Source organism: Alligator sinensis, unplaced genomic scaffold (assembly GCF_000455745.1).
Source record: "Alligator sinensis unplaced genomic scaffold, ASM45574v1 scaffold777_1, whole genome shotgun sequence".
NCBI lineage: Eukaryota > Metazoa > Chordata > Crocodylia > Alligatoridae > Alligator > Alligator sinensis.
In genome coordinates, this window is record NW_005841882.1 from 1,344,747 (window position 1) to 1,371,959 (window position 27,213).

The 27,213-nt window shown below is 46.5% G+C and overlaps 1 long non-coding RNA gene across 2 annotated transcripts in view; it reads right to left on the reverse strand.

Moving 5' to 3' along the window:
* Nucleotides 1–11,702: 11,702 nt before the first annotated feature.
* LOC112549219 overlaps nucleotides 11,703–27,213 on the reverse strand; it is a 56,024-nt gene continuing 40,513 nt past the window's right edge. For both annotated transcript variants that reach the window (XR_003092581.1, XR_003092580.1), the window contains exons 3-4: nucleotides 18,200–18,534; nucleotides 11,703–12,240 (exon numbers count right to left, since the gene is read on the reverse strand). This is a non-coding gene — a long non-coding RNA (uncharacterized LOC112549219). The remainder of the gene's footprint in view (nucleotides 12,241–18,199; nucleotides 18,535–27,213) is intronic.

Consider the following 27,213-nt stretch of genomic DNA (forward strand, 5'->3'; position numbering starts at 1 on the left):
AATATGTACTAATGACTAAACCCACACAGTACTTACAGTAACAAGTTTTTGATTAGAATACTTACTAGCGAGGAAGAATACTTACTAGTGAGAGCTAGTGAGGGAGATCCTAGCTGTCCCATGCAGGTCGGCTCCAGCAGATCAGCTTTCTCCAGTAAAGAATCCATCTTACCTGCCTTTCTCTTACCCCCGCTATATTTCTTTTCTAATCTATCTCCTTCTTCTGAGTTCTAGAAACTGGTCAGAAAATGGAGGCAAAGAAATCATTAAATAGGTTAGCCTTGTCATCTGGTGAGACAACCAGATTTCCTAGCGTGTCTTGCAGAGGCCCCACGTTACTCGGTGCCTTCTTTTTGCCCCCTATGTATTTAAAAAAGGACTTCTTGTTATCCTTGATCTGGGTAGCTAGTCCGAGTTCCATCTCTGCCTTGGCCTTCCTGACCGCCTCCCTGCAGCCCCGAGTAACCAAGGTATAGTCCTCCTTGGTGATGGCCCCTCCCTTCCATTGGGTGTACGCCTCCCTTTTAGCTAGGAGACGTTCCCGTGTGCTTTTGGTGAGCCATGGGGGCTTTTGTGCCTTCTTGCCCCCTTTGATCCTTGTTGGGATTACCTCCCTTTGGGCATGGAGGATCATCTCCTTAAGGAACGACCACTGTTCTTGGACACCCGACTCCCCTCCCCTCCGGGACCTCACTACTTCCCCAACTATTCTTCTTACCTCATTGAAATCCGCCCTCCTGAAGTCTAGGGCTGCTGCCTTGCTGCAGGCTTTTGCCACCTTGGGCTGGATGGTGAATTCCAGCAGGCGATGATTGCTGTCGCCCAGGTGGTTGAGCACCTGCAGGCCCCTCATGAGGTCGTCGCCTGTGGCCAGCACCAGATCCAACAAGGCGTCTCCCCTGGTGGGGCCATGCAACTCCTGAGTTAAATGGAGGTCCTGTATCTTGGCTAGGAACCTACGTGAGCCGTCAGACCTGGCTGACTGCTCTTCCCAGCAGATGTCTGGAAGGTTCAGGTCACCCATGATGACCACGTCCTTTGACCTAACTACCTCCGTGAGCTGACTTAAGAATTCCCGGTCTAACTCTTCCCCTTGGTTGGGTGGCCTGTAGTAGACCCCCACTGTTAAGTCCCTTTCCCCTTGACTCCCTTGTATTCTAACCCAGAGCACTTCAGTGTGCCCCTCATCCGACCTTGTGCTACTAGATGAGTATATGTATTCCTCCTTGATGTAGAGCGCCACACCCCCACTTTTCCTCCCTGTCCTGTCCCTCCTGTACAGCCTATAGCCCTTGATATTCACCGCCCAGTCGTGCATTGGGTCCCACCATTTTTCTGTGAGCCCCACTATATGTGGTTTGGTGTCAGCTAGCAGGAGGGTAAGTTCCTCCTGCTTGTTCCCCATACTATGAGTGTTTGTGTAGAGGCATTTGAGGCCTCCTGAAGATGTGTGCACTGGCCCCCTAATCTCAGTACTGCCCAGGCCCCAGTTGCTTACCTGGGTATTCATTCTGCTCGTCATTGGGCCAGGCTGGGTTGTTCTTGTGGGTGTCTCTTGGTTTTTTGGTTCAAGGTTTCCTCCGCCCTCATCTTCCCTATCCCCCAATAAGCCTAGTTTAAAGCCCACTGGAGGAGATCCGCCAAACTAGAAGAGAACACATGCTTACCTTTGGGGGAAAGGTGAAGCCCATCCCACCCGAGCATGTCTCTCGTCGTGATGTGCGGGTCATTGTCCAGGAAGTCGAAGCCTGCCTCGAGACACCATTCCTGAAGTCTCCAGTTGGTCTCTCTGATGCAGGTCTCATGTCATCTTCTACATCCACTCACTGGTAGGATAGAGGAGAATACCACCTGTACTCCTATCTCCCTCAGCAACCCCCACCAGAGCATGGGAGTCGGTCATCAGGTGATCAGGGCTTCTCCTGGCCACATCATTAGTACCCACATGGATTAGGACCATGGGGTAGTAATCAGTGGGCTGGATCATGGCCTGGATCATACCCGTTGTGTCCCGAATCTTTGCTCCGGGGAGACAGTACACCTTGCATGTTGAGGGGTCCTGGCGACAGATGGGGCCCTCTGTACCTCTCAGGATGGAGTCGCCTATGACGATTACTCGACGCTTCCTCCTCTGGGTCTGCTTGGCTCCTTTGGCCTGTTCAGAGCATGAAGAGAGTGGAGTTGCCTCCTCACTGGAGGTTTCCTCCTCTCCTTTCTTCTTCTGCAGTGTTGCCAGGGCCTTGTACCTGTTATCCAGCCGGACTGGAGGAACTGGTACTGCTTTGCTGTGAGCAGCCCTGGTTCTGGTTGTGACCATCTGCCACTCAGCAGTGGAGGGAATCTCCCTGGGTGCTTCTTCCTTGTGTGAATGGTCCTGCAGGGAAAAGAAATAACCATCAATTTCATCCTCCACCTCTCTGATTCCCCTCAGCCTGCTAACCTCCTCCTGGAGCTCCCTCACCTGTGCCTCCAGGGCCCTAAGACGGGCACCTGCAGGACAGGTGTGGGGGCTCCCATTCCCTGCCCCCCCAGCCCTGCTGGGCATCCCCCACAGGCTGGGGGGCAGGTGGACGCCAGCCCCCACATGGGCTCTGTCTGGGTGGAGGCCTCAGACAAGCCCCAGGCAGGCAGTGCCCCCCAGGCAGGGGCCCTAGCAGCACTCCGCGTCCACACCATTGTATAAGTTGCTGTTTACTTAGAGTTTTGTGTGGTGCCTTCACCCTACCCTTGCAGGAGTCTCCCTCCTGGCCCTTCCTGCCCACCCTCCAGCGCAAACGCCAGCGCAAATGCCGGCGCGCTATTACAGAGTGCACCTGTTTGTGCTCTCTGTTCATGTGGCATGGCTCAGCAGCATGGCTCCCTATCAGCTCAGCGAAAAGGGATCTGGGGGGCTTCCCCTCCAGATCCGGCTGAGCTGTGCCGGGTCCCTCTTCCCCACTTACCTTCGGGGGATCAGCTGTTGCTGCCCCTGCTGCTGGTTCTGCTGCTGCTGTGGCCGCCTCCGCCTTGGGTCCAGTAAGGGGGAATGCGTATGTGCGGGACACATGTGTGCCTAGATCCCTCCTCGCCTCCCTGCTCCTGGCTCTCAAGTGCTGGAAGCTGCGTCAAACTGCAGCTTTTAAAGGCTGCGGTTTGAAATTCCTGCCGCTGCCCCAACAGCCAATCAGGTGCTCCGGCTTCCCGGAAGTGCCTGCTGGCAGTCCCGCCCCCTATGCTCCCCGCTGGGGGGATCTGGTGCCTCCGGAGCCTGTTCCCCAAGGGTTAACCCCAGGGTGCTCCCTAGCCTGGGGGGACAGTCCCCCCCAAGCCCTCCCCCTGTTTGCGTGCTCTGTTCGCACAGCGTGGCTCAGGAGTGCCGCTCCCTACCGGCTCAGCTAAAAGGGATCCAGGGGGCTTCCCCTCTGGATCTGGCTCAGCTGTGCCGGGTCCCTCTGCCCCACTTACCTTTGGAGGATAGGCTGTTGCTGCCCTCGCTGCTGGTTCTGCTGCTGCTGCGGCTGCCTCTGCCTCGGGTCTGGTAAGGGGGCACATGTGTGTGCGGGATGCACATGTGCCTAGATCCCTCCTCATCTCACTGCTCCTGGCTCCATTTTCCTGAGCAGGAACCAGATCAGCCCATCTGCCAGGACCCCCTCAGGCCCCAAAGGAGGTGCACCCAGGCCTAGGGTCAGTGAGGATCTAGTCAGGGAACTTCTGGAGGGACTGGATGTATTTAAATCAGCTGGTCCTGACGACCTCCACCCCAGAGTGCTGAGGGAATTAGCAGAGGTCATTGCAGGACCCCTAGCACGGCTTTACAAGCACTCGTGGTGCTCTGGTGTGGCGCCAGAGGACTGGAAAAGGGCCAATGTGGTTCCCATTTTCAAAAAAGGGAGGAAGGAGGACCCAGGGAACTATAGGCCAGTTAGTCTTACCTCGATCCTGGGTAAGCTTTTTGAGAGAATTATCCTGGCGCATGTCCACAAGGGGAGGTTATGCTTAGGGGCAACCAACATGGGTTCATTAGAGGCAGATCCTGTCAAACCAACCTGGTGGCCTTCTATGACAAGGTCACAAAATCCTTAGACGCAGGGGTAGCAGTGGACATAGTCTTTCTGGACTTCAGGAAGGCCTTTGACACTGTCTCTCACCCCATTCTCATTAAAAAACTAGGGGACTGTGGCGTCAACACCTATACAGTCAAATGGGTCGCTAACTGGCTGGAGGGCCGCACCCAGAGAGTGGTGGTGGATGGGCCATTTTCGACCTGAAGGGATGTGGGCAGTGGGGTCCCCCAGGGCTCAGTCCTCGGACCCACGTTGTTCAACCTCTTCATCAGTGACTTGGACAAGGGGGTAAAAAGCACCCTATTCAAATTTTCTGATGACATAAAGATGTGGGGGGATGTGGGCACACTAGAAGGGAGGAATAGGCTGCATTGGACCTAGACAGGTTACAGGGGTGGGAGGATGAGAACAGGATGGGTTTCAACACTGACAAGTGCAAGGTGCTGCACCTGGGGAGGAAGAACCAGCAGCATACGTACAAGCTGGAGAACTCCCTTCTTGTCAGTACAGAGGCAGAAAAGGATCTTGGAGTCATTATTGATGCCAAAATGAACATGGGCCGACAGTGTGGGGACGCGGTTAGGAAGGCCAACCACACCTTGTCATGCATCCGCAGATGCATCTCAAGCAGGTTTAAGGAGGTGATCCTCCCCCTCTATGTGGCACTGGTCAGGCTGCAGTTGGAGTACTGCATCCAGTTCTGGGCGCCGCACTTCAGGAGAGATGTGGACAGCATTGAGAGGGCTCAGAAGAGGGCCACCCGCATGATCAGGGGGCAGCAGGGCAGGCCCTATGAAGACAGGCTAAGGGACTTGAACCTGTTCAGCCTCCACAAGAGAAGGCTGAGGGGGGATCTAGTGGCCTGTTACAAACTAGTCAGAGGGGACCAGCAGGTATTGGGGGAGTCCCTGTTCCCCCGAGCACTACCAGGAGTGATGAGAAATAACGGTCACAAGCTGGCAAAGGGTAGATTCAGACTAGACATCAGTAGGTGCTACTTCACTGTCAGGGCGGCTAGGATCTGGAACCAAACTTCCAAGAGAAGCGGTGCTGGCTCCTATCCTGAGTGTCTTTATGAGGAGGTTAGATGAACACCTCACTGGGGTCGTTTGACCCCAGTACTTTTTCCTGCCATGGCAGGGGGTCAGACTTGATGATCTGCTCAGGTCCTTTCCGACCCTACCAACTATGAAATTATGAAACCCAAACTTCCATGCAGACTTATCTCATCATTCTCAATACACAAAACCTTATTTCTTACTTTGTTCAATCGTGGAGGGTGTCCCTACACCTCCTGGAGGCAATCTCCTTCCTGTTGTTCATGTTATCACCTACATTTCTGTGTCTCTCTCAAATCGTGGATTTCTGGATTTGTCATGCTTGCATCCAATATAATAAAACATGCCAACACCAACACCTATTGCATAATTACAATGCATTTCATAATTCCTACAGAGGGGTTTTCCCTAGAATATTTTGTAGTTAGGGTTGTGTTAATCATGTGTGTTATATGCTAATTGTGGCAGTAGTTGGATGGCCTTGGGTGTTTAGGATAAAAAGAGTAGAGCATACACACACGTGTGTGTGTGTGTGTGTGTGTGTGTATTAGATGACTTAACATTTACATTTATTTACTTAAATGTGGTTGTCTGTCAGGGAAGTTACGTATTTAGTTTCAAGACCAAGTATCAGACAAAAGGCAAGGTCCAGAAGCACATTCCAAGTGTGAAGGCCAAGAAGGCACATGCTTTTGTGAACCGAAGTTCACTTCATCACACTGAGGAGCCCCCTGGGCTTCTGTGGAACACTCCATCTGCCCCAGCATCACAGCATTGACGAGCTGCCTGGTACCTTGAGGCATGTAGACACAGCTTTAAATGTTTTTTTCTATGTCTGAATCTCTGAATCTCTCCGAATGGATTTGGAGGGTTCCAATTCGATTTGGAAAGATTAAAAGGTCTCCTGATTCAATTCAGATTCAATGATTTGGCCACTGAATTGGGTCGAATCTACACTGAATCAAATCCAGGACCGAAGCTTAGCACAGCTCTAATATACAGCACATTCATTTAGAAGACACCATGAAAGACATGTAAGAAATGTCACAACAGAGTGATTAAGGTGTCTTACTATGGCTCCATAGACATGGGTTTGAGCTCTGCTTTGGACTGGGTTATAGGTTGTCCCTAGCTGACACAGTTATGAATTGATATCTTGTCATTTGGACTTGGAAATCAAAATATGGGTAATTGCATCACTCTTGTGTGATAGGGAGGCTAGGTGTGGCAAAGTGGGGTTCTCTCAGGCCAGCTGTCGCCGGCCTCCCCACTGCCTCTGGGCATGCTGCCTGCCTGTCTTGCCCACCACAACTGTTGGAAGGTTAATAAGTTGTTAACTAAGGCAGGAGGCTGCCCATTTCTTGCCCCAATGCCAGTGGGCGCTATGTGCAGCTCCATTCCTCCCCTACACCACAGCCCAAGCCTTGCAGATGGCATCCAGATGTTAACTAGCACACTAGCCCACATTAGGCTCCAGAATCCCCCTGGCAGGACCCTCCCTTGAACCCTTTGCTCAGGCGGCCTACACTGCCTTCATCTGGGCTGCCGAGCTCCTTGTAGCTGCCTCCCCTCTTGGGCGTGGTCCCCACTCAGGACCTTCAGCCACACACAGGCCCTGGCCTCACCTCCGAGGCCAAGCAGGGTCCCAGGCCCACAGCTCTGGGTGCCCCTTGCAGTGTGCCCTGGCCCTTTTGACCTTCTTTGTCCTGGCCCCAGCATGGGCCAGTCAAGGGGGCACTCTACCTCTGGCCTCACTAGCCCCACACTCTCTCTGGGTCCCCCTTCTTGGATTTTGGGAGCTGGGGTAACTCACACCACAACTGGTGCCTCGGGGTCTCACAGGGGACTCTCACTCCCCTCCTGAGGCAGCAGGTCATGGTGCTACTTCAGATCTTACCTTTGACCCACACACTGCCTCCCACCAGTGGAGGACTTACCGAGGTCAGGACTCGCCTCTCTCACTCTGGGGCTGAGCCCCCGTTCACTCGGCCTGTGGCCCAAACCTCAGCCACAGGCATCTGAAGACTTACCTGGGCCTACTCCCCTTGCTTGGGGCTCCACATTACCCCCCTCACTTGGGGCTCTACATCTCTGCCCCTTACTAGGGGCTACCCCCTCACTGGGGCTCCACAACTCTGCCCCTCACTTGGGGCTAGCACACCGCCCCTCACCTGGGGCTACAGATCTCGGTCCCCTTCACTTGGGTTACCCCCTCACTGGGGTCCTAATTTCCACCCCCTCTCACTTGGGGCTCCAGACCACCCCCTTCACTGGGGCCACGGGGGGGGGCAGGGGGTGGGATTTGCTCCCTGGTGGGCTCAGGTGGCCATAGCCATGCCTGGCCCCAACTTTCCCTCTCACGGTCTCGCATCCCTGCAGGGCTCAGTCGGCCTCAGCTGTACCTGGCCCCAACTCTCCCCCTCGGGGTCTGGAACCCCCGCAGGGCTCAGGTGGCCACAGCCCTACCTGGCCCCCACTCTCCTCATTGGGGCTTGCACTCCCACAACTACCTCTGATGGAATGCAAACCCACCCAAAGGAGAGGGCTAGGGTTAAGGTGCCCCTACCCACCTTTCACTGGGGTGATAACTGGCCTGACAATTCCTGGGGGCTCCCGCACCACAGAGAGCACCACCAGGCCACCCACTCCTGGCAGGTGCAATTTTAGGGCATGCCCAAGACCAAGGAGCCTCCTGACCATCCCCTACAGCTCCTCCCTTACCTCCAGATGATACCTGCAGCCAGGCAATATCATTGCTTGCCTCCAGCAGCAAAACTGCCCTGTTTATATGGGCTGCCCTAGGTTCAAAATGGCTGCCTCCATCCGACACCTGTCAGCTGCTAGCTTCAGGCCCTTAAAGTGGCAGGCACCTACAGTGCCCTGTCACACTAGGGTAATTGGCATGCCTTAACCACATTATCCCTCTGGGTTGCTAGGCTTGGAAGAACTTTTAATGAACAAAATGTACCTATGTGTTGATAAGTAGACATTAGGAAAAAAAGTGCCATTCTTCCCTAACTATGGTCCTTTATATACAATACTTACATAATCTAAGGGCTGTTAAACTAGCAGCCTGTGGGTTGCACCCGGAGGAGTTCATGTACAGCCCATTGGCTCTTGGAGCCAGCCTGGTAAGCTCACTGGCCAGGCTGTGGAGAAGGGAAGCTTTGGCTGCTTTTGCAGCAGCAGAGAAGGCTGGGCAGGGAGCTCTCACTGCTCATAAGCAATGGTGGGGGGTGGTCCTGTTCTCCTGCATGGCAGTGGCAGAAGGTGGGGGAGTTGACTTCTGCTACTCATGTGGCCAGGGCAGGGGGATCCAATACAGTTACAAGGGGGCTCACAGTGCTCTGGCAGTGAAGGGATGGGGGCTTGTGCTGCCCATGCATGCATGCAGCCTCTGTGGTGTGTGGCCCAGGGCTTGCAACTGGTGTGTCATGCTGCCCCCAGCTGCTTTAAAGATGGATACCCCTGATATAAGACAATGAAATAAAAACTTCCCAAATGTCTATGTGGGGGGAAATATTCATATTAACAAAATGTTTGAGAATATATAGCTATCAACTGACAGGTACTTATCCTATTATTAAAGATATAACTTTCCTTATATTAATATATGGGTACCTTTATTTCGACATTATGGCCAAGCTTTTTAAAAATGTAAAGTTGGGCTCTATGCCCATATTTAATATCGTAAGTAATTAGCTAGATATTTGAAATTGCTCAATTGCTCTCCTTTCCACATTTGTGAGAACTACTTGCTAGTAAGTACTTGAAAAGATCAAGCAGGTGTCTAAATAATGGATAAAGAGCTGAACTGTCCACATCTATTTTTTAAATTCTTAATTAACATCTCTTTTCAGTAGCCTTCCTGTAGTTAAAGGTCAGTTATTTTCTGTTTTAAAAAGTAAACTATTTTACGTGATACTTAAAAAATGTTTTCTTTCTTGACTCACTGTAGGCAAAACAAAAAAATGGCATGTTAAATCATAGCTCTGTATCTAATTGAGATTTCATATAGATTATAACTTACTTCATAACTAAGTACAAAACATTTAGGCTTGGCAGGATTCAACCAATGGAAAAATATTTCTGTTAGTGATCATCAACATTTAGATAAAGGACTGCCACTCACTCTTCCCAGGTCCCTGTCAAGGGGGGGCCGAACTCCCATGGTGCCCAGCCTAGCCTGAATGGCCCCTGTGTGATTGAGGCAGGGGGCAAACTCCCACAGAGGCTAAGCCAGGCCAGGTCCCACAGGAGTTTGGCCCCTGCCCTGACTGGGACTTGGGCAGAGTGAGGGGCTGGCAGCACTGGGCTCCTGGGCGCTAACAGCCCTGCCCTTCCAACTGCCACTCCCAGCACAGCCTTACTGGCACAGCCCCCAGCTCCTGCAGTGGCCACCACGCATGTGCATGTGTGCGCGCTCATATGCATGCTGAATTGATAAAAATTGAAAAGCATCCCTAATTTCATGCAACCCTGAAAATTTCAATTGAGAAAAATCAAAACAAATGCTTAAAAATAAACATTGATTTTAGTAATCGAAATAATTTAAAAAAATTGAATTCTGCCAAGCCTAAAAGTATTCCATGTACCTCACATTATTATTTCCTTTTGGTAAGCTTTCTCCATATATACTCTCCCATACTGATGCTTGTGCTATAAAGATGACTCCTGAATCAACATATAGTAGTTGTGCAATAATAGCTACTTTCTAAAAGTCTGATATACTTACATCAGAAAGTTATTCAAATACTTTCTTTTTAGTTCATGTCTTTGGTCTGGAAATTTATTTCCCTTTTCAATTGCTGTAATGACAGGATATGATTTTTACCTTTTAATCAGTCACTTATGAAGTTATTTTACAATTTCCCCCAGGTTGTCTAGTGCTAAAGCATACACTTTCATAACTGGTTGCATGCAAATACATGTCCCATGCTTTGCAAATTGCAGCCCATCAATAAGGTATTCAGTTGAGGTATCATAATGAAGTATATTAATGTTCTGGCTAACTCAGCAGTTTCAGTTGATGGCTGTATGTTTTGTGCTGCCTGTAAGTGTCCCAAGATACAGAGGGTTTTGTCATGACAGAGTAAATTTTATGAAAGTTAAAATTTTTCCACTGTTGCTGTAGGCTATGGTTTTGAAGATTTTGTCTCAGTTTGGGTTCCAGTCAAGGCCCTAATCCTGGAAAGGATTCTGTTCAGGCAGGATTTGAGAGAATTCATTTGCTGTCTGAATATGGTCAAGTGTCTACCTACAAGAGGATTCTTGAGGATTGGGCCCTAAACATATTCCTTGATGGTTTGACCTGTTGCTTCAGTATGCAGTGGCATCAGCAGCAGAGAAGGTCAATCAAACAGGTTTTCAGTATCAAATGAGCAGTCTGATGGCAATGGATATGTGCTACTCTATCATGACACTTGTGCTTGCACTTAACTTTAGCATGTGAATAATCTCATTGATGTGCTCAGAGATACGTGGTCAGAGTTAAACATATATGTTGTGGATCAAGGCAGGACATACCCCATAGCTATCTTTAACTGTATCTCAGCCAAAATACGCCTGGCTTTTTCTTTCCTTGTTGATAACTAATGTATAATACAGTGTTTCCCAACCTTTTTCGCTCCACGGCACACTTACCTAAATAAAAAAGCACCGTGGCACACTGGACACACAGCAGGGGAGGAGAAGAGGTGGCGTGCAGCCAGCCAGCCACCGACTGGGGGGCGTGGGGGGCGGTGCAGCCAGCCAGATGCCAATGGGGAGGGGTGGCATGCAGCTAGCTGAACAACATTTTGGGCTGGAGCCACGCTCCCTGACTGTCTGTGTCCGCAGCCGCAGCAGGAAGCTTCAGTCCAAAATGCACACCTGGACATGCCCGATGGCACACCGGTTGGGAAACCGGCCAACCTGTCCTGTGGACAAGCTGTGCAGTTGCCAAGGGGAAAAAAATTGGTGGCATAGCATTTCTAGAGCTGATGAGTTATCAGCCGTTTGTGACTGGTTCATACCATTAGCTATGTTAATAAAAAGGAAGAGACAGCAAAATGTATTTTGCCCAGTGCATCAAAATAGCTCAGCCTGGCACTGATTGTCTTATCGGACTTAGAAAAAAACAAACTTCTCCATGATAAAGTGTGAAATACACAGTTGGCCAAAATTGACAATGAAGCTAATATGCTGTCCCCTGCTTTGTTCTTTCATATTGACAAATACTGCACAGGTGTGTTACTTTGGCTATCCAAAACTATTATTCATAAATTTCTATTTGTAGGGCCCTTATACCTATAGCCTTCTGAGTACCTAGCAAAATATTGCCTAAAACACAGCTTAGTAAAAATATATGACAATAATTGTATGAACATTAATTTAAGGCAGCTGTAGTACCTTAGAAACCCTGCTGACAGCCACAAATGTGTACTTTGGCTACAATTTTTAAAGGGAATTTGACTGTTTGTGGGGCAAGAGGCATTGATTCAACTTGCATGAGGTCTAGGAGGGAATAGATTAACTGAATTTGTTTAATAAATTAAGTAGAAATTGTGTAGAACAATGATACATGAAAACATATTCTAATTGGTCTATTTTTATTTTGTTTGTTCATTTGAATCCTTTTGAGCTGCATTGGCTTCTTTTATTAAATGTCATGTAATTGTCTATATAATTCCAAAACTAAAAAACCCCACTTACAGGCCTGTATAACTTGAAACACACCTTTAGTACAAAAAAAGGACTTGCAAACTGATCTTGCCAGATTTTGCTATTCATGTATCATGTTATCTAAACTAGCTCAGAGAAAGACTGGACAAGATGGGTCATAAAGTCCTGACAGTCACCACCTTCCTTTCTATGCTGTTTTCTCTCATCCCTACCCTCAGTGCAGCTACCTCAAGTGGAAGCTCTAAGCACTAACAACCTTTCAACAATTAAGTGCCTAATTTTGAGCATCTAAGTTGGAAAAGTTTGGCTTAAGTGATTTAGGATTACAAAAAACATCTGACTGACATTCTTTCAGAGTCAAAATACAGCCTTCTCCATACATCTGTGGCTTCTTTAAGGAAAGTTTATGTGGTGCTACAACGACCTCTTGTGGATTAAATATACGGCAACATTTAGAACTGTAATGTGACCACCTGTGAAAGAAACAGCAATAACAGTGAATCAAAATTTGGGTAGTAAGAAGATGCACATGAACACCAACTATTAAGACAGAATATAAGAATTTTACAACCTTTTCTTGTTTAAAATGTTTATGTGAACATGGGATTTGGGTAAGTTTTTAGAAGAGTGTTGCTGCTTGCTAAACCCGTTCTTTTTTAAATAACTGGTTATTATAAATTGAAAATGAATGCATCATTCTCAGTCCTTTCTGGTCAAATGGTCTTCAGAGTGGGTCTTCCCCACGTCCATAGCAATTTAATGCTGTTGAGTTTTTTGCTTTGAGCTTGTACCACTCAGGAACAACTCCCCAGTACACTCTGCTTTCAGCTGGTACACTGTGCACATTCAACATCTCTTTCACTAGCAGAGTTTTCACAGGATTAAAACCCCCCCGTCAATTAAAGATCTTTGGGTTTTCTTCTCCATTGGCTTTGATAGGTTTCTCCTTAAACTGGAAGTTAATTTTTTTTTCAGATTCCTAAGGCAGCTTTGAAGTATAGCACTTCTCAGCATCTTTAATACTCAATTGTCAGTATTCTGGTGATAGCTTTTTACACCCTGGGCACATCTACACATGCCTCTTTTAAACAGGCTTAGCCTAAAATCACCATTTTAAAGGCGCATTAAGGGCACATATCTACATGTGCATGCCCTTAATGCACCTTAAAAATGGCAATTTAAGGCTATGTGAGCCTTAAAGGCAGTGTGTATCTGGATAGACACCAAGTTAATGTGCATTAGCTCATCTTCACATGCGCTAATGAGACTTAGCTATTTGCACCTAAATTTAATGTGCTTTAATGAGCATTAGTGCATCCATGTGTAGATGCGTGCCTAAATTGCCTTCATGTGCCTTAAGCAAAGGTGCATTAAATTTAGGCACATGTAAATACCTGTGTAGACATGCCCCCTAATGCCTAATTCATTTAATCTGATATTAAACTCCTCAGCTTCCCTTTTTCATAGCTCTTTAGGCTTGAACCAGAACTGTGCCTGAGACAAGCTGAGAGTACAGTTGTGCAAATGTACATGTGTCAGTGGCATTATGCTCCCTATCTGACTGTATTCCCCCTTTCCCTTCAGAAATGACAGGCAGAGACACAAAACTGTAGCCAAAATTCAGCTGCCAACCATTATCAGAACAAGGTCTAGGCAGAGAAACTGTGGAAACAGCTTCCTGAGGATATGTGGGTGAGGTCCAGGCTGAAATGGTTGAGCGAGTGAAATTTGGTTACCAGCTGATGATTGAGTGGAGTCCACACTGAGACAGATGAGGAGGGTAGATAAAAGTTTTCTTGGCTGAAAGTTGGTCAGAATTAGTGATGGAGTAAGGCTTAAGGCGTTTCAAAGCTTGTTCATCTTTCCCCAGGCACCAAACCTCTGTTCTCACAACTTGTTGAACAGACAGGGAAGATTCATCAGAAGCATCTTGAATTCAGGAAAAGGCAAGGTCACCCCCCATAGGAAGGTGGAGAAGAAATTCTTTCTCCTAGCCAGCACATAGGCAGGGTCTGTACTTGGAATAATTAAGGCCTTGGAATAAATAATACAGGCACTTCCCTGAGCCTTTTTCACCTGTAAGGACTCAGCTGCCATGAAAGATGCCAACTTCTGTGACTACTCTGATACCAATGAATTGGCTATCTCTGGTTCATTCCTTGTTCTGTGCTATTAATTTTAGCTTATCCCAGACCCAGCAATAGGGAACATTGATTCAGATTTGTGGTTTAGTGTTTCAGATCTGATTCACTTATAAGTGGTCTTGTTTCCTCTTCCTTTCCAGGAAAAAACCAGTAATCAGGTAACTAAAGGTAGGGCATCTGTGAGGCATGACATGTCCAACATGCCATGTTCATTATGTTGCAATAGAATTCAAATGATCCAGTGTTAAACTGGAGTTTAAGAAGAAGATCAAAGCAACAGGAAAGCAGAGTTGGCAGTAATTATAGCCAAGAAACTGACAAAGTCAAAGAGGACAAAAAGGGATCACTTGTAAATGGTGGCACATCACAATACTCCCTTCCACGAACTAGACAGCTGTCCAGCAAAGGACAGTTCAGCTAGACAACCAAGACTCTACTTCCTATGATAGGTGGTTGGAGCCTCACAGAGGAATGATGTACAGGCCAAAAGAAGTTAAGAGAAAGTGAAGGTTGACAGCCAGCCTGTTATAGCAAGTGAGGCAAGCAGGCCATTACCCAAAGTTGACCTAGTCTGGCTCCAGCCATCAAATACCCACAGAGAGCAGTGGCTAAAAACAGTAGTCCAAGTTGCACTTGGAAACAAGGCATATGATATACTTACAGACTCAGGACAAAGATGGAAATAAACTGAAAGAGAACTAATTTTATTGTCAGACGGCCAGTGCACCATGCCAGGTCCAGAAGGATAGAAAAAAAGCTTCAGCTAGGAGCTGATCTGAGATAGGTGTATCAGGAGAAACACATTAGAACAAATCAGACAGCTGACAAGATGCTACCCAAAAACGTAAAGATAGCAGGTTGCATGTTAGCAGCAATAATGGAAGACGGATTTTAAATCAGCACATTTGAAGGGATATGAGGCCTAGCAAGCTGCAAGGGGCTCACAGTAAAGGCCATGTCTTTAGTGCAAGCTGTATACAGGTAACTTCTGGTCCCATCACAACAGTAAATGTATGCACAGAAGACCCAGCAACAACAAGAAGAGTCAGAAAGAAAGATGTAGCAACCTTCATGGAATTTGGAAGAAGAAGTATAGCTTGCAGGAGGGAAAAGTTAGGAAAAGGCACCAGCAGTCCAATCTGTGTGCACGTGCTGGTATGTTAGCTGTAAATGCAGTAGGCTTCATGAAGAACCAATTTCATTTCAGAGACATGCAGTGCTTTTCTATTATTTCCTAGCACAAGGTGCATGATACTGCAACTACAGTTCATTGGTCAAATTCTGCTCTCATTTTCACTAGTGTAGGTTCAGAATAGCTCAGTACCAAGTTGCTGTTTAAAATTAAAAATTGAAGTAAAATAGGTGCATATCATCCTAGTAGGACTGTTTCTTCATTAATAAATGGTGTAATGGAAAGTTATGAAATATCATTATAAAATATTTTCGTTAAGATTTCTTCAGAACATATTAAGAAAACAGGATAGGACATCCTGGGTCATAAAAATCTAGCTCCCTGCAATTGAAAGCAATCACATTACATAATCTTTTGTACACTGATAAAGCTCCATTTTAAAAATACTTACATTTCTTGCTCCTGAGGCTGCACACTACTTATTCCTACACATACACTCAAGTATCTGGCTAAGTCTGCTCTTGGGGAAAACCACCACCCCTCCAGAGCCTCAATAGACTGCAATAATGGGTGCATTTTAGCTAAAAGGCTGTGGGGCACAATGGAATGAGATGGATTTGTCCAAATCCTCCCCAGGTAGAGTTTCATCAAAAGCTTTCCAGAAATCTAGCACAAGAATGCGCAGCTGTGTCCTGTTCTCAGGAAGTGGATCCCTACCTCACTTTGGGATTTTTGAGACAGTTGCTCTCCTGGGCATGAGTGGAATGAGCGGGGAGGGCATGGGATACTAGGAAGGGATTCTGGAGAGAAAGAAGGGCTAGTGGAATTCAGGAGGTCTGTGAAGGCAAGTGGCAGTGACTGGCTGCCAATGTTTATGAGGTAAAAGAAAATAGTGAGTCAGAGGCCAGACTTTCATAGATTCATAGACATTAGGGCTGGAAGGGACCTTGGAAGATCTTCGAGTCCTGCCCCCTGCCCCAGGGGCAGGAAGTCAGTAGGGGTCATAGGATCCCAGCAAGATAAACATCCAATTGTCTCTTGAAGGTGTTCAAATTGTGTGCTTGAACCACCTCTGGCGGCAGTCTATTCCAAACCTTGGGGGATCAGACAGTGAAGAAGTTCTTCCTTATGTCCAGCCTGAATCAGTCATGGAGGAGTTTGTGACCGTTTGACCTTGTCATCCCTTGGGGTGCTCTGGTGAACAGATGTTCCCCCAAATCCTGGTGAGCACCCCTGCTAAACTTATAGGTGGCCACCAGGGCCCCCCTGAGCCTGCACTTTTCCAGGCTGAAGAGTCCCTTGGCTCTCAGCCTCTCTTCATAAGGTCTGTTTTCTTGACCTCTGATCATGCGCGTGGCTCTCCTCTGCAATCTCTCAAGCTTCTCCACATCTTGATACAGTTTGTGCTCTGGGAGCAAGTGACTTGTGCCAATGCCACCAGGCCATATTAGTGTCACTGTCAGTGAAAATCCTCTAGAGCAGCATGTCCAGCACCTGTGTGTTGGTAATGCTGTCAGGAGCCACCATCAGGTGCATGGCTAGCTGTACCTGAAAGGCTGATGGGTTAAGCTACTGAGTACCTCCAGCAACTGCTCATACATCTTTTGACCTCCCTGTCTGCGAGACTGGGAATTCAGGTAAGGAGCCCACTGGGCCAGGGCCAGAGCCTCCCATTGGGAGAAAGGGGTGGGAGTGCAGGAGCTGTGTGCTATGGGGCTAGGTGGGGCCGGCCCTGCATGCTGCCATCATGTGCAGCTGGGGACTGGGGTGGGAGTGCAGGATCTGCATGGTAGGGGGCCCCATTCACTGCCATGATGTATAGCCAGGGAGTTGGGTGGGAGTGTGGGAGCTGTGTGTTACAGGGCTGGGTGGGGCTGGCACTGCACACTGCCACCATCTGCGGCCAGGGACTGGGGTAGGAGTGTGGGAGCTGCAGCTGTGGGGCCAGGTGAGGCTGGACGCGCTCCATGCCTGAGGACGCTCCATGCCTGAGGACTTGGGTGGGAGCACTATGGGGCTGGGTGGGACTGGCCGCGGACACTACCACCATGCATAACCAGGGACTTGGGCGGCAGCTGCGTGTTATGGGGCCAGGTGGGGCTAGCCCTGCACTCTGTTGCCACCTGCAACTGGGGACTGGGGTGAGAGTATGGGGCACTGTGCATTATGGAGCTGGATAGGGCTGGAGGCTTGCTGCCACCACATACAGATTCAGGGTCTCATACACTTCTGGGACTCTGAGGGCCCCTCCCCCCAACATACACACATGCACCCCAGCAATACTATATGCCCTAACACACCCACACCTGCTCCCACCCTCCCCACCCCCACCATACCTACACCCACACCCATACCCTCCCATACACCCACACCCCAACCACATACCCCATACCCACACTGCTCCCACCACACCCATACCCTACACACATACACCCCCCCACCATACACACACATTCATTCCCAAACCACACAACCCCACATACACCCCTTTACCACTCCCCACAATATACAAGAGTAGGACTGTATTTTGAGCTATTACACAATCACTTCTAGATACATTATGCAAACACACGTAAATCAGGACAATTAAAAAAAATAAAGTTAAAATAAGTTATAGTAGATGTTTGATTTTTTTTTGGTATATGCTTTGTTTTTTTTGTGGTTTCAATATGACAACCCCCCCCCCTCCCAAAAGGAGTATTTCCGGGGCTAAGGGGAGGGACTTTTGGTGGCAAAGGTCAGGGGTTAGGGGTGGAACTTCCAGTCCCAAGACAGTGGCCAGGGGATGGGACACCTGTCAAGGGGTGGGGCTACCCTTGTGACCCTCAACAGCTCACCAAAACTTGTTAAATGGCCCTCCAACTGAAATAATTACCCACCCCTGCTCCTGACACACACACACACACACACACACACACACACACACACACACACGCACACAGATATTTGGTTGTACACTTTAACATCTTGACCAAATAGTTCAACATTTCACTGACAGTTACATTTACATTACTGCTCACTGCATCCACTTTGTTTCCCTCTCCCTCCTCTACCCAGTCCCCAAGCACACACTCACATCTCCTCTTACACCCTAAACCACTTAGAAATCCTCCCCTTTCCCTTCCCAGGCCACATTCATAGGTCTTCAGCAGTCACCTGCTATGCGTATGTTGCAAAATACCACGACATCTTTTCCTCTTCCAAGGTTCTTCTGCCTTATTCTCTCCTTTGCAGTTGCAGTTTGCACACCTCCAGTCTTATGCAGTCCTCTACTTGGAGGCTTATATGCTTGTATAGCAACAAGTTGTTTTCCACAACGCATTTTTGAAACAGGAAACAAACACATTGTTGGAGTCTATTGCTTTTTTTTCCTCCCAGGTGGCCATACAACATGGCTTCCCTCATCAGGTCTGTCACCTCTGTCACCAGCCAGAGGAATCCTTTCACTTTCCCCCAGGCCTTTCTGGCATGTAACGTTTGGCAACGGCTTCCTAATGATGCAAAAAGTGGATTAGAATAGTATATAATCCTTTTAAGGATTTATATAATTATAATTAACTCATTTTATAATTTAGCCTGTTAGCAACATGATTCTGTGAATGCATCAGAACACTGCTTTCCTGTCTATTCCCAAATGTGTGAAATATTACAGCTTTTTATTTGGAAATTATAATAAAAGGAGAATGCAAGATATTGCACAGAGACTACAAATGGACATGAATTTAACATAACCTCATGAAGGAATGTGCTATACAATAGTGTTACAGGTTAGACTGATGCATGATATTAACAGCACTGGCAGTAACAACTTAAGCTGGCTGGTATTCTAATCATCCTGGCTCTAGAAGACTGGGCTGGTATTTTAATCATGCTAGCACTAATAGGTTAGACTGGCTGGCATTATAATTGTTATGGCACTAACAGCCTGGGATAGATGGTATTTTAATCATTTTGGAACACAGCCTAGAAATGTTAATTTTTAACATGTTTTCTTTTAAACAGAAATAATGAGAGCCCTGCCCCAGCTTTTACTGATTACAAAACATTGAAACCATTTTTAATTAAAAAAATAAGTCTGCCTTGGGAGTCTTTTTATACCCACCTCTGCTGGGTGCCCTTCAGTTGCCTTCAGGTTATTTTATATCATTCCTTTGTCATCTTCCTTTTTTGTCCTGCTCCATGAAGCCTCAACAAGTGAGCCACATGCAACTTGGAATGAACTTGAAAATAATTTATCGATATAGCTGCTAGCACCATTGCTATGCATGCTACTGTAACCTTTAATTATACTTCCCTTGATTATTATTACGCTGCATATAACATAAGCTCTCTCTATTGCTGCTTGTAGCAGGGTGTCCCTCTATTAGCCTGACACAAGAGCCAACTTCCTCATGAAATCTAGGCAGCATTTAAGTCCCATTTCCAGTCTGTTTATTTTTACATGTAAAAAGCTTTCAGTCCTCATGGCAGATAAAGCAAGCAATAACACTGTGAAGAGACAGCGGGAATAAATAAGAGAATCCCGGCAGGAGCAGCGTTGGAAGGAAAAAAAGAGGAAGGAATGGGATCAGGAGAGGAGCAGAGATTCTGGAGCAGCTGCTCCATGATGCTGGGGTGATTTGGAGGAGTAAACAACGAAACTGGAGGGGAAAGAAAAAAAAGCCCGATAAGAAGAGACCCAAAAGGAGAAAAGGAGGACGCACAGAACTAACTAAAAGGAGAAGCTCCAATGAAAGTGGAGGTAGAGTTAATCTATGAGAAGAGGAAAACAGGGACCAGGGCATCCTTCTCCCATTTGGGGGATATCGGGGACAGGGGTGGCTGTTATTGTTGATAGGGTGTTGCTCTGCTAGTCAGGCAAGGTCTGGAGATAAACGAGGGAAAAGAAAAATAAAAGCGGCTAAGGGAAAAGTCACTGCAAGTCCCCAGGAAGCGGGACCATGCCCCAAAGGGAAACCAAGTAAGAAAGAAATAGAACCCAGGGCAACAAAGATAGGACTGACTCAAGAGTAATAGATAAGAAGTAACTCATTTAAGTTGAATTTAGATTTGAGTGGGATTCTGTTTGAGTTGACATTCATATGTAATTGATGTAAATAAGTAAGGATAGCCTTGGTCAGGCCTCAGTTGGAGTACTGTGTCCAGTTTTGGGTGCCGCACTTCAAGAGGGACACAGAGAATCTGGAGAGGGTTCAGAGGAGGGCCACTCACATGACTGGCCTCTGTGAAAGACCCTATGAGGGGAGGTTGAGAGATCTGGATCTCTTCAGCCTTCACAAGAGATGGCTGAGGGGAGACCTTGTAGCTGCCTATAAGTTTATCAAGGGAGGACAACAGGGAATTTGTGATGCACTATTTACCAGAGTGCCCCAGGGAGTAACAAGGAATAATGGGTGCAAACTAGTGGAAGAGTAGATTTAGTTTAGACATTAGGAAGAAATTTTTTACAGTAAAGGTGGCCAGAATTGGCAATGGGATTCCAAAAGAGGTAGTACTATCACCTAACCTGGAGGTCTTCAAGTCACTTGGCTAGGGTCATCTGACCTTGGTCCTCTTTTCTGCCCGGGCAGGGGGTTGGACACGATGATCCATTGTGGTCCCTTCCAACTCTACAATCTATGAATCTATGCTCAGTGCAAGACGATAATGGATGTAAGTTTAAGTATCAATAAATAAAGGACATTGTGAACCTGAACTGAACGATGTAAGGCTGTAATTTCTAATTAACAGCCAACAAGTTAGGCACCCTACAAAGAAGAGAAAAAGGGGAAGCAAGGTGTGTTGCAAAGGGGATCCTCTCCCTCAATATGGATTGCAAGCTATTATGACGGTAGATAAAAATTGACACCTCCTGACTTATAACATCGTATATTTATCAGGATGTGGCAAGTGAGAGTCGATAAATACAGTTATATTATCAGACGGTGCCATCTAACATATAAAAGGAGAGTAGAGTGCACCAGGTTAGATACTAACTGCCACAAACATAAATAAACATACCACTAACAAACAAAAATACAACTTTAGGTCTTTCCTTCAACCTAGAGAGAAAAGTTTCCACCACCCAGACTCAGTGCTTTTCCCTCAACATATCAATGTCCTCTCTCTCTCTTCCTCCAACTACCCTCTGGGAACTTTTAACTTCCCCTGGAGCCAACCAATCATCCCTGTCAGCTGGCCCAGGGCTCCTAGGCATTCAGCTATCATCTTCTAACCCCTTGCAGTTGGGATCCAGCCCCTGAGCTATGCACCTTGTTACACTGCTTGTATAGTAAATTGGACTGTCATCAATTCTATTGATCTTTAAAGATGTCAGTAGCTAATAATTTGTTGAATATGAGTAGAATTTATCTCAAAGCGGCCATTAAAATCTTTACATTTTACTTCTCTAACAGGTTGAGCTTTCAGATGAGTTCTATTTTAAAGCCCTGTTTTTCTCCCTTATAACTTTGTAAAAATAGAAAATTGGTGTCACATGAAATTACCATATTTACCCTGCAGGTTGTGATGAATATTACTGCAGAGATGTTCTGCACAGAGTAGAGAAATTTGGTTAAACAAATTATTATTTTCAGTTATTTCAGTTTAAAAAAAACCCCTATCACAGCATTTTGATTTGTATTTCATTTTTCTTTCTGTCTGGTTGACTCAAAGATATTTGAATCCACAGATGGATCCAAGAACCAAAGATATTTAGTCCACCTCTTCCCTGCAGACTTTCCACAAAAGTAAATCTCTCTCAAAACTTTTGCATATGTTCTGTAACATGAAGAAAAACAACTTGTAATTACAAAGACTTTGATCTGTCCAGTATTAATAGGAACATACAAGCATAGGCCTGGAAGGGGCCTCCTGGACCAGGAAGTCCAGTTCTCTGCATCTGCAGGCAATTGGTAACCAAAAGGATCCTCCCGAACTTGCCACCAAACCCTTCCTGACAAGTACAAAGAACAGTATTTGAAACACCAATAATACCCTATAACATGCTACAGGTAAAAACAGAGGAGGCAGGGACACCATGCATGTTCTTCCAAAGCCATGACAGGGAACTAGGCAGTTCATGCATGTTTAAAGACCCTAGAGCTCTTAACTCATGGCTGTAATTGTTATAATGTATATGAGTTCATTTTGATTTCTATGTCTGGTTATACTTATACGTAAGAATGGGCCCTTCACTACTTTAGCAGAGGTTACACAAAACTTTTGTATTGTTACCATCTCTCATGATTTGAGAGTTTTGTGATTTTGATGGGAGGTTTGATTTTGTGACCTTTTAACAACTGTGATTGGGAATGCTGCCTTTTCCTCTCATTCTGAATATATCTTTTAGGCGTTTTTATAAATATTTTTGCCTTTATTTTAAAATTTCTGTCTACTATTTGGCTCTCCCCACTTGCTCCCTAATCATCAGGAGCTCAGCCGCTCTTTCAAAATCAGTTTGTAAACACAATGTCTACTTTCAACTAACATTCTTCTATTAAAATCTAACTTCATAACAATCTGTAGTTCTTAATCTAGTTTCAACAATAAGAAAATGAATTAAAAATAGATGGAAGCTCTCAGACTGCTAGTGCAACAGAATCTGGGCACTTTGAAAAGGGAATTTGTTAAAACAATTGCTTTTTCACTTTCTCCAGTCCCTCCAAGGCAACTTTGTTTTATTTCATGTAGGATTTATTAAGATGCTTATGGCAAGATTCAGGAAAGCTGAGACTTGACCCCCCAAACACTTTATTTCCCCTGATCCTCAAGCAACAGCCAGAGATAGCTACAGGATAGGCTTGATATTTGCTCATTTTCACTATCTCATGTCCTTTCAAGAACCAATACCATTCTGTGCATGGAAATGCTGAACTCCCATGGTAAATTAGCTGTAAGGAAATTGATTCTTTGGATAGAGTATGTAACAAGTATCATGGTTTTATCCCATTGTGCATAAATTTGAACAGCAATAGGAACACTTGAAGGATATTTTGAAAACTTTGGATGTAAAAATGCCAGGATGCAATAGAGATGGTCCAGTTATTTGTTGTCAGCTGATTATCTTAGCAATGTAACTCTCTTGAGCCTGCTAACTTATTTATTTATTACATATATAGTAATTATTCATAAGTACATGCCAAAACAGATCACAGATATTTATCTGTGAAATATTTGCTTCAGCCATTTGCCATGTGATTGGTCACATAAGTTAAATAATAGTATTGATTGATTACTTCTGGATTGAGAGGCTAATCATTTTAAAGCAAAGAACAATAATACAAATAGCAAATATGTCACTATCAATGAGAGCTATTTTTCATTATAAATAATAATATGGTAGTGGTAGTCATCTATTTATGTTAAAAAAATTAATGACTCTTCTCTTTTTCCCCATTAGTAGTATATATGCTACTATGACTGTTGATTACACCGTAAGGGCATAAATAAAATAATTAAAAATGATCTTGTACAAAGTCTGAATTGTAAATGAGACACATACTGGAAAAACCACATGATCACTGGAAAAATATTGTTATAATGAAAAGTGATTGAAAAAAAATCTGTCTTCTACTACCCAGAGGAAAGGAAACCGCAACTCTGTTCTGCTGTTCTCTGAAAATATTATAGTACCTTTATACCAAAGTTGATTCTTGAGTATCTGAGCCTTATTTCATAGACATTAGGGGCTGGAACGGACCCCGTGAGATCATCGAGTCTAGTCCCCCAACCATAGGCAGGAAGTCATCAAGGATCACGTGAACCCAGCAAGAAAAATATCCAGATGCTTTTTGAAGGAGTCCAGAGTGGGTGCTTGCACCACTTCTGTGGAGAGTCTGTTCCAAACTCTGGATACACGCACCATAAAGACTTTTTTTCTTATGTCTAAATCAGCCTTCCTGGAGTTTATGGCCATTAGACATTCTTGGTGAACCTTGGGGACCTCTGATGAACAGCTGTTCTCCCAGGTGCTGACGCACCCCTCTTATATAATTGTAGCCTGCTACCAAGTCCTGGCCTTTTCTTGGGCGTTGGATGTCAGCTGCCCCATTTGATCTCAGAGGGGCCCAATGCTATCTTTGTTCTTTTTTCAACTTCCCAATATCTGAAGAAGGACTTTTTGTTGTCCTTGATCTCTGTAGCTAACCTGAGTTCAGTTTGTGCCTTCGCTTTTCTGGGCCACTCCCAACAGGAGTGGGCGAGTGCTGAGTAGTCTTCTTTGGTGATGCTTCCCATTTTACAACTGGTGTAGGCTTCTCTTTTCAGTTTAATGAGGTCCAACAGTTCCTTGTTCAGTCAAGGGGGCTTCCTTGCCCATTGACTACATTTCTTGCAAGATGGAATGGCTTTCCCCTGTGCCTCCAGGATTAGGTTTTTGAGAGATGCCCATTCCTCATGTACTCCCTTATCTAGGGGGCTCTGGCCTCTAATTGCCTGACTCACCAAGTCTCTGAGTTTGCAAAAGTCAGCCTTCCCAAAGTTAAGGATTTCTGTTTTACTGAGGGATTTGCCTGCTCTTCGGTGAACTGAGAGGTTGACCAAATCATGGTCGCCATCACCAAGCTTCCCCTTGATCCTCAGATTGCTCACCAGTTCCTCCCCTTTGGCCAGAACCAGATCAAGCAATGCCTCTCCCCTAGTAAGCCCATAGACCTCCTGCTTTAGGTAGAGGTCATCAATGCAAGCGAGAAAGCTGTGCAACCTGTCAGATTTGGCTGTCCGCTCATCCCAAGAGATGTTGGGGAAGTTGAAGTCCCCCATGATGATCATGCATATTGGGAGCAGGCGGCCTTGACAAGTTCCCTATTGAATTTCTGATCAAGTTCTTCCTGTTGGTGGGGAGGTCTATACTAGACTCCTACAAGACCCAGAGGGTCTCAAGATGCCCTTCCTGTTTAGAAAATGCCCTTCCTGGTTAGAAAATTCAATTTTCTGGGAAGTGAATTGATCCTTGATATAGAAAGCGGGTTCCCTTGGGCTGCCCAAGTTATTAGTAATGCTCTGACATGACCTGGGATAGAACTGTTAATAGACTGCCCGTCCCCCAGCAGCCATAGTTTAAAGCCCTGTCAAGAAGGTCAGCCATTCTGGCTGAGAAGAGCTTCTTCCCTTTCCAAGTGAGGTGGAGGTCATCCCTTCCCAACAGTCTGCTCTCTCTGAAGTGTTTACCGTGGTCACAGAAGCCAAAGCCCTCATGATGGCACCATCGCCTGAGCCTTCTATTCACCTCACCGATACACCTTTCCCTCCGAAGTCCATGTCCTGTGGCTAGGAGGATTGATGAAAAAGCTATGTGTGTCCCCAGCCCCCTGAGCCCAGCCCCCAGAGCCCTGTAGTCATGCAGGACCCGGCCTGGACTGCTTTGTGCCGTATCATTTTTGTCCCCATGGATGAGTAGCATGGGACGGTGATCAACAGGCTGGATAAGTTTGGGGATCCTCTCCGTCACATCCTGGGCATGAGCCCTAGCTAGGCAGCTCATGTATTCGTTCAATTTAAAAAAAAAGTATAATCTTAGAATCTGGCTTTGAAATATTTTGTGAAATGAGAATAAATACTGCACATTTCTCTACAGTATTCTGTATAAATACTGTACAGCAGGGGCAGGCAAAATATGGCCTGGGGGCAGCCTGCCAGGCCATTCTATCTGGCCTGTGGGCCCCCCTAAAAATTTAGAAATTTAATGTTTATCTGCTCCTGGCTGCCCGTCAAAGATGACAGGAGTCAGGGGCAGTAGGACCCAGAGGGAGACATGAGCAAGATTCAGCAGGCCAGACCCCACCCCCCCATCCCCAGCCATTTTCCTGCCCTCCTGCCCCAGCACTGTTCCAGCACCATATGGCTTCTAGTTGCATCACCAGACTGTGGAAGCACAGAGCTATGCCAGTACCCTGTGTGTGTGGGGGGGGGCGGGGAGGAGGGAAGGACTGTGTGTGTCTGTGCATGTGTGCAGGGAGGGACTATGTGTGTCTGTGTGTGTGTGTAGGGAGGCGATGTTTCTGTGTGTGTGCAGAGAAGGACTCTGTGTGTGTGTGTGTGTGTGTGTGTGTGTGTGTGTGTGTGTGTGGAGGGAGGGAAGGACTCTGTGTGTGTGTGTGTGTGTGTGTGTGTGCAGGGAGGGTGTGTGTGTGTGTTTTCATAGGGTGAGTCCTAAACACATACCCCACCATACACATGCACCCACACCCTCCTCACACTGCCATACATGCAGACCCCCACTCCCACACTCCTTCATACACCCCCACCACCCCCGCTGCCCTGCAGCCCTGCACAAACCCTATACCCACCCACACCCATGCATGGAAATTTTCAAAAGCAGGTTAGATAGGTATTTTTCTGGTTCTGAGATGGCAAAAGCCCTTGCTGAAAGGAATACTTCCAGGGGAAGGAGAGGGACTTTTGGTGGCAAAGGTCAAGGGTTAGGGGGTGGGACTTCCAGTCACAAGAGGTTGACCAGGAGGAGGGGCACTTGTCAAGGGGCAGGGCTACCCATACAGCCCTTGACAGCTTGCCAAAATTGGTAAGCAGCCCTCTTCCCAAAATAATTGCTTGCCCCTGCTGTACAGTCTCTACTTTCACTCAGACTTATGTTCTTGCCTCTAATCTATGCCTATATCTTGCAGATTCTTTTTGTTTAAGAACTGTAAGATATATTGTTTTCTGTTTATGAACACAGCTAAAACTCTGATCCTGACTCCCATCATCCTTCATGTTGATTACTGGAATATCTTTTACTCTGGCCTTTTAGCACTGCCCTTTTACTTATTTAGAATGCTGCTGAATACATAATTTCCCTGGTTTGTTGCTTTGACTACGTTATTCTTTACTTTTCATTCTTCAGTTGGCTCCCTTTTCTGTGCAGTAGTATAAGGATGGGTGGGTGAATGGGACACGAGTCCCAGGCACTGGGTAAGAGATGAGCAACACCAGAAATGAGTGGGAGGTGCCTTATACTCCCCTCACCCCTTCCTCTTCTTCCTGCAACCTTTGGAAGGAGAGCCATGGGGGTGGAGTATGTGTGAATGACAGCATCCTGGGAAATGTAGTTCTATCCAGCAGCAGCAGGCAGCAGGGCAGGAGTATCAGCTGGATTCTTCTGTTGCTGGGGAGAGGTGTTATCTGTCACAACCCAAGGGTGTGATTTTTGTTTGTGTGTGCTTCGGCACTGCTAAATTATTTCCCGCCACTCG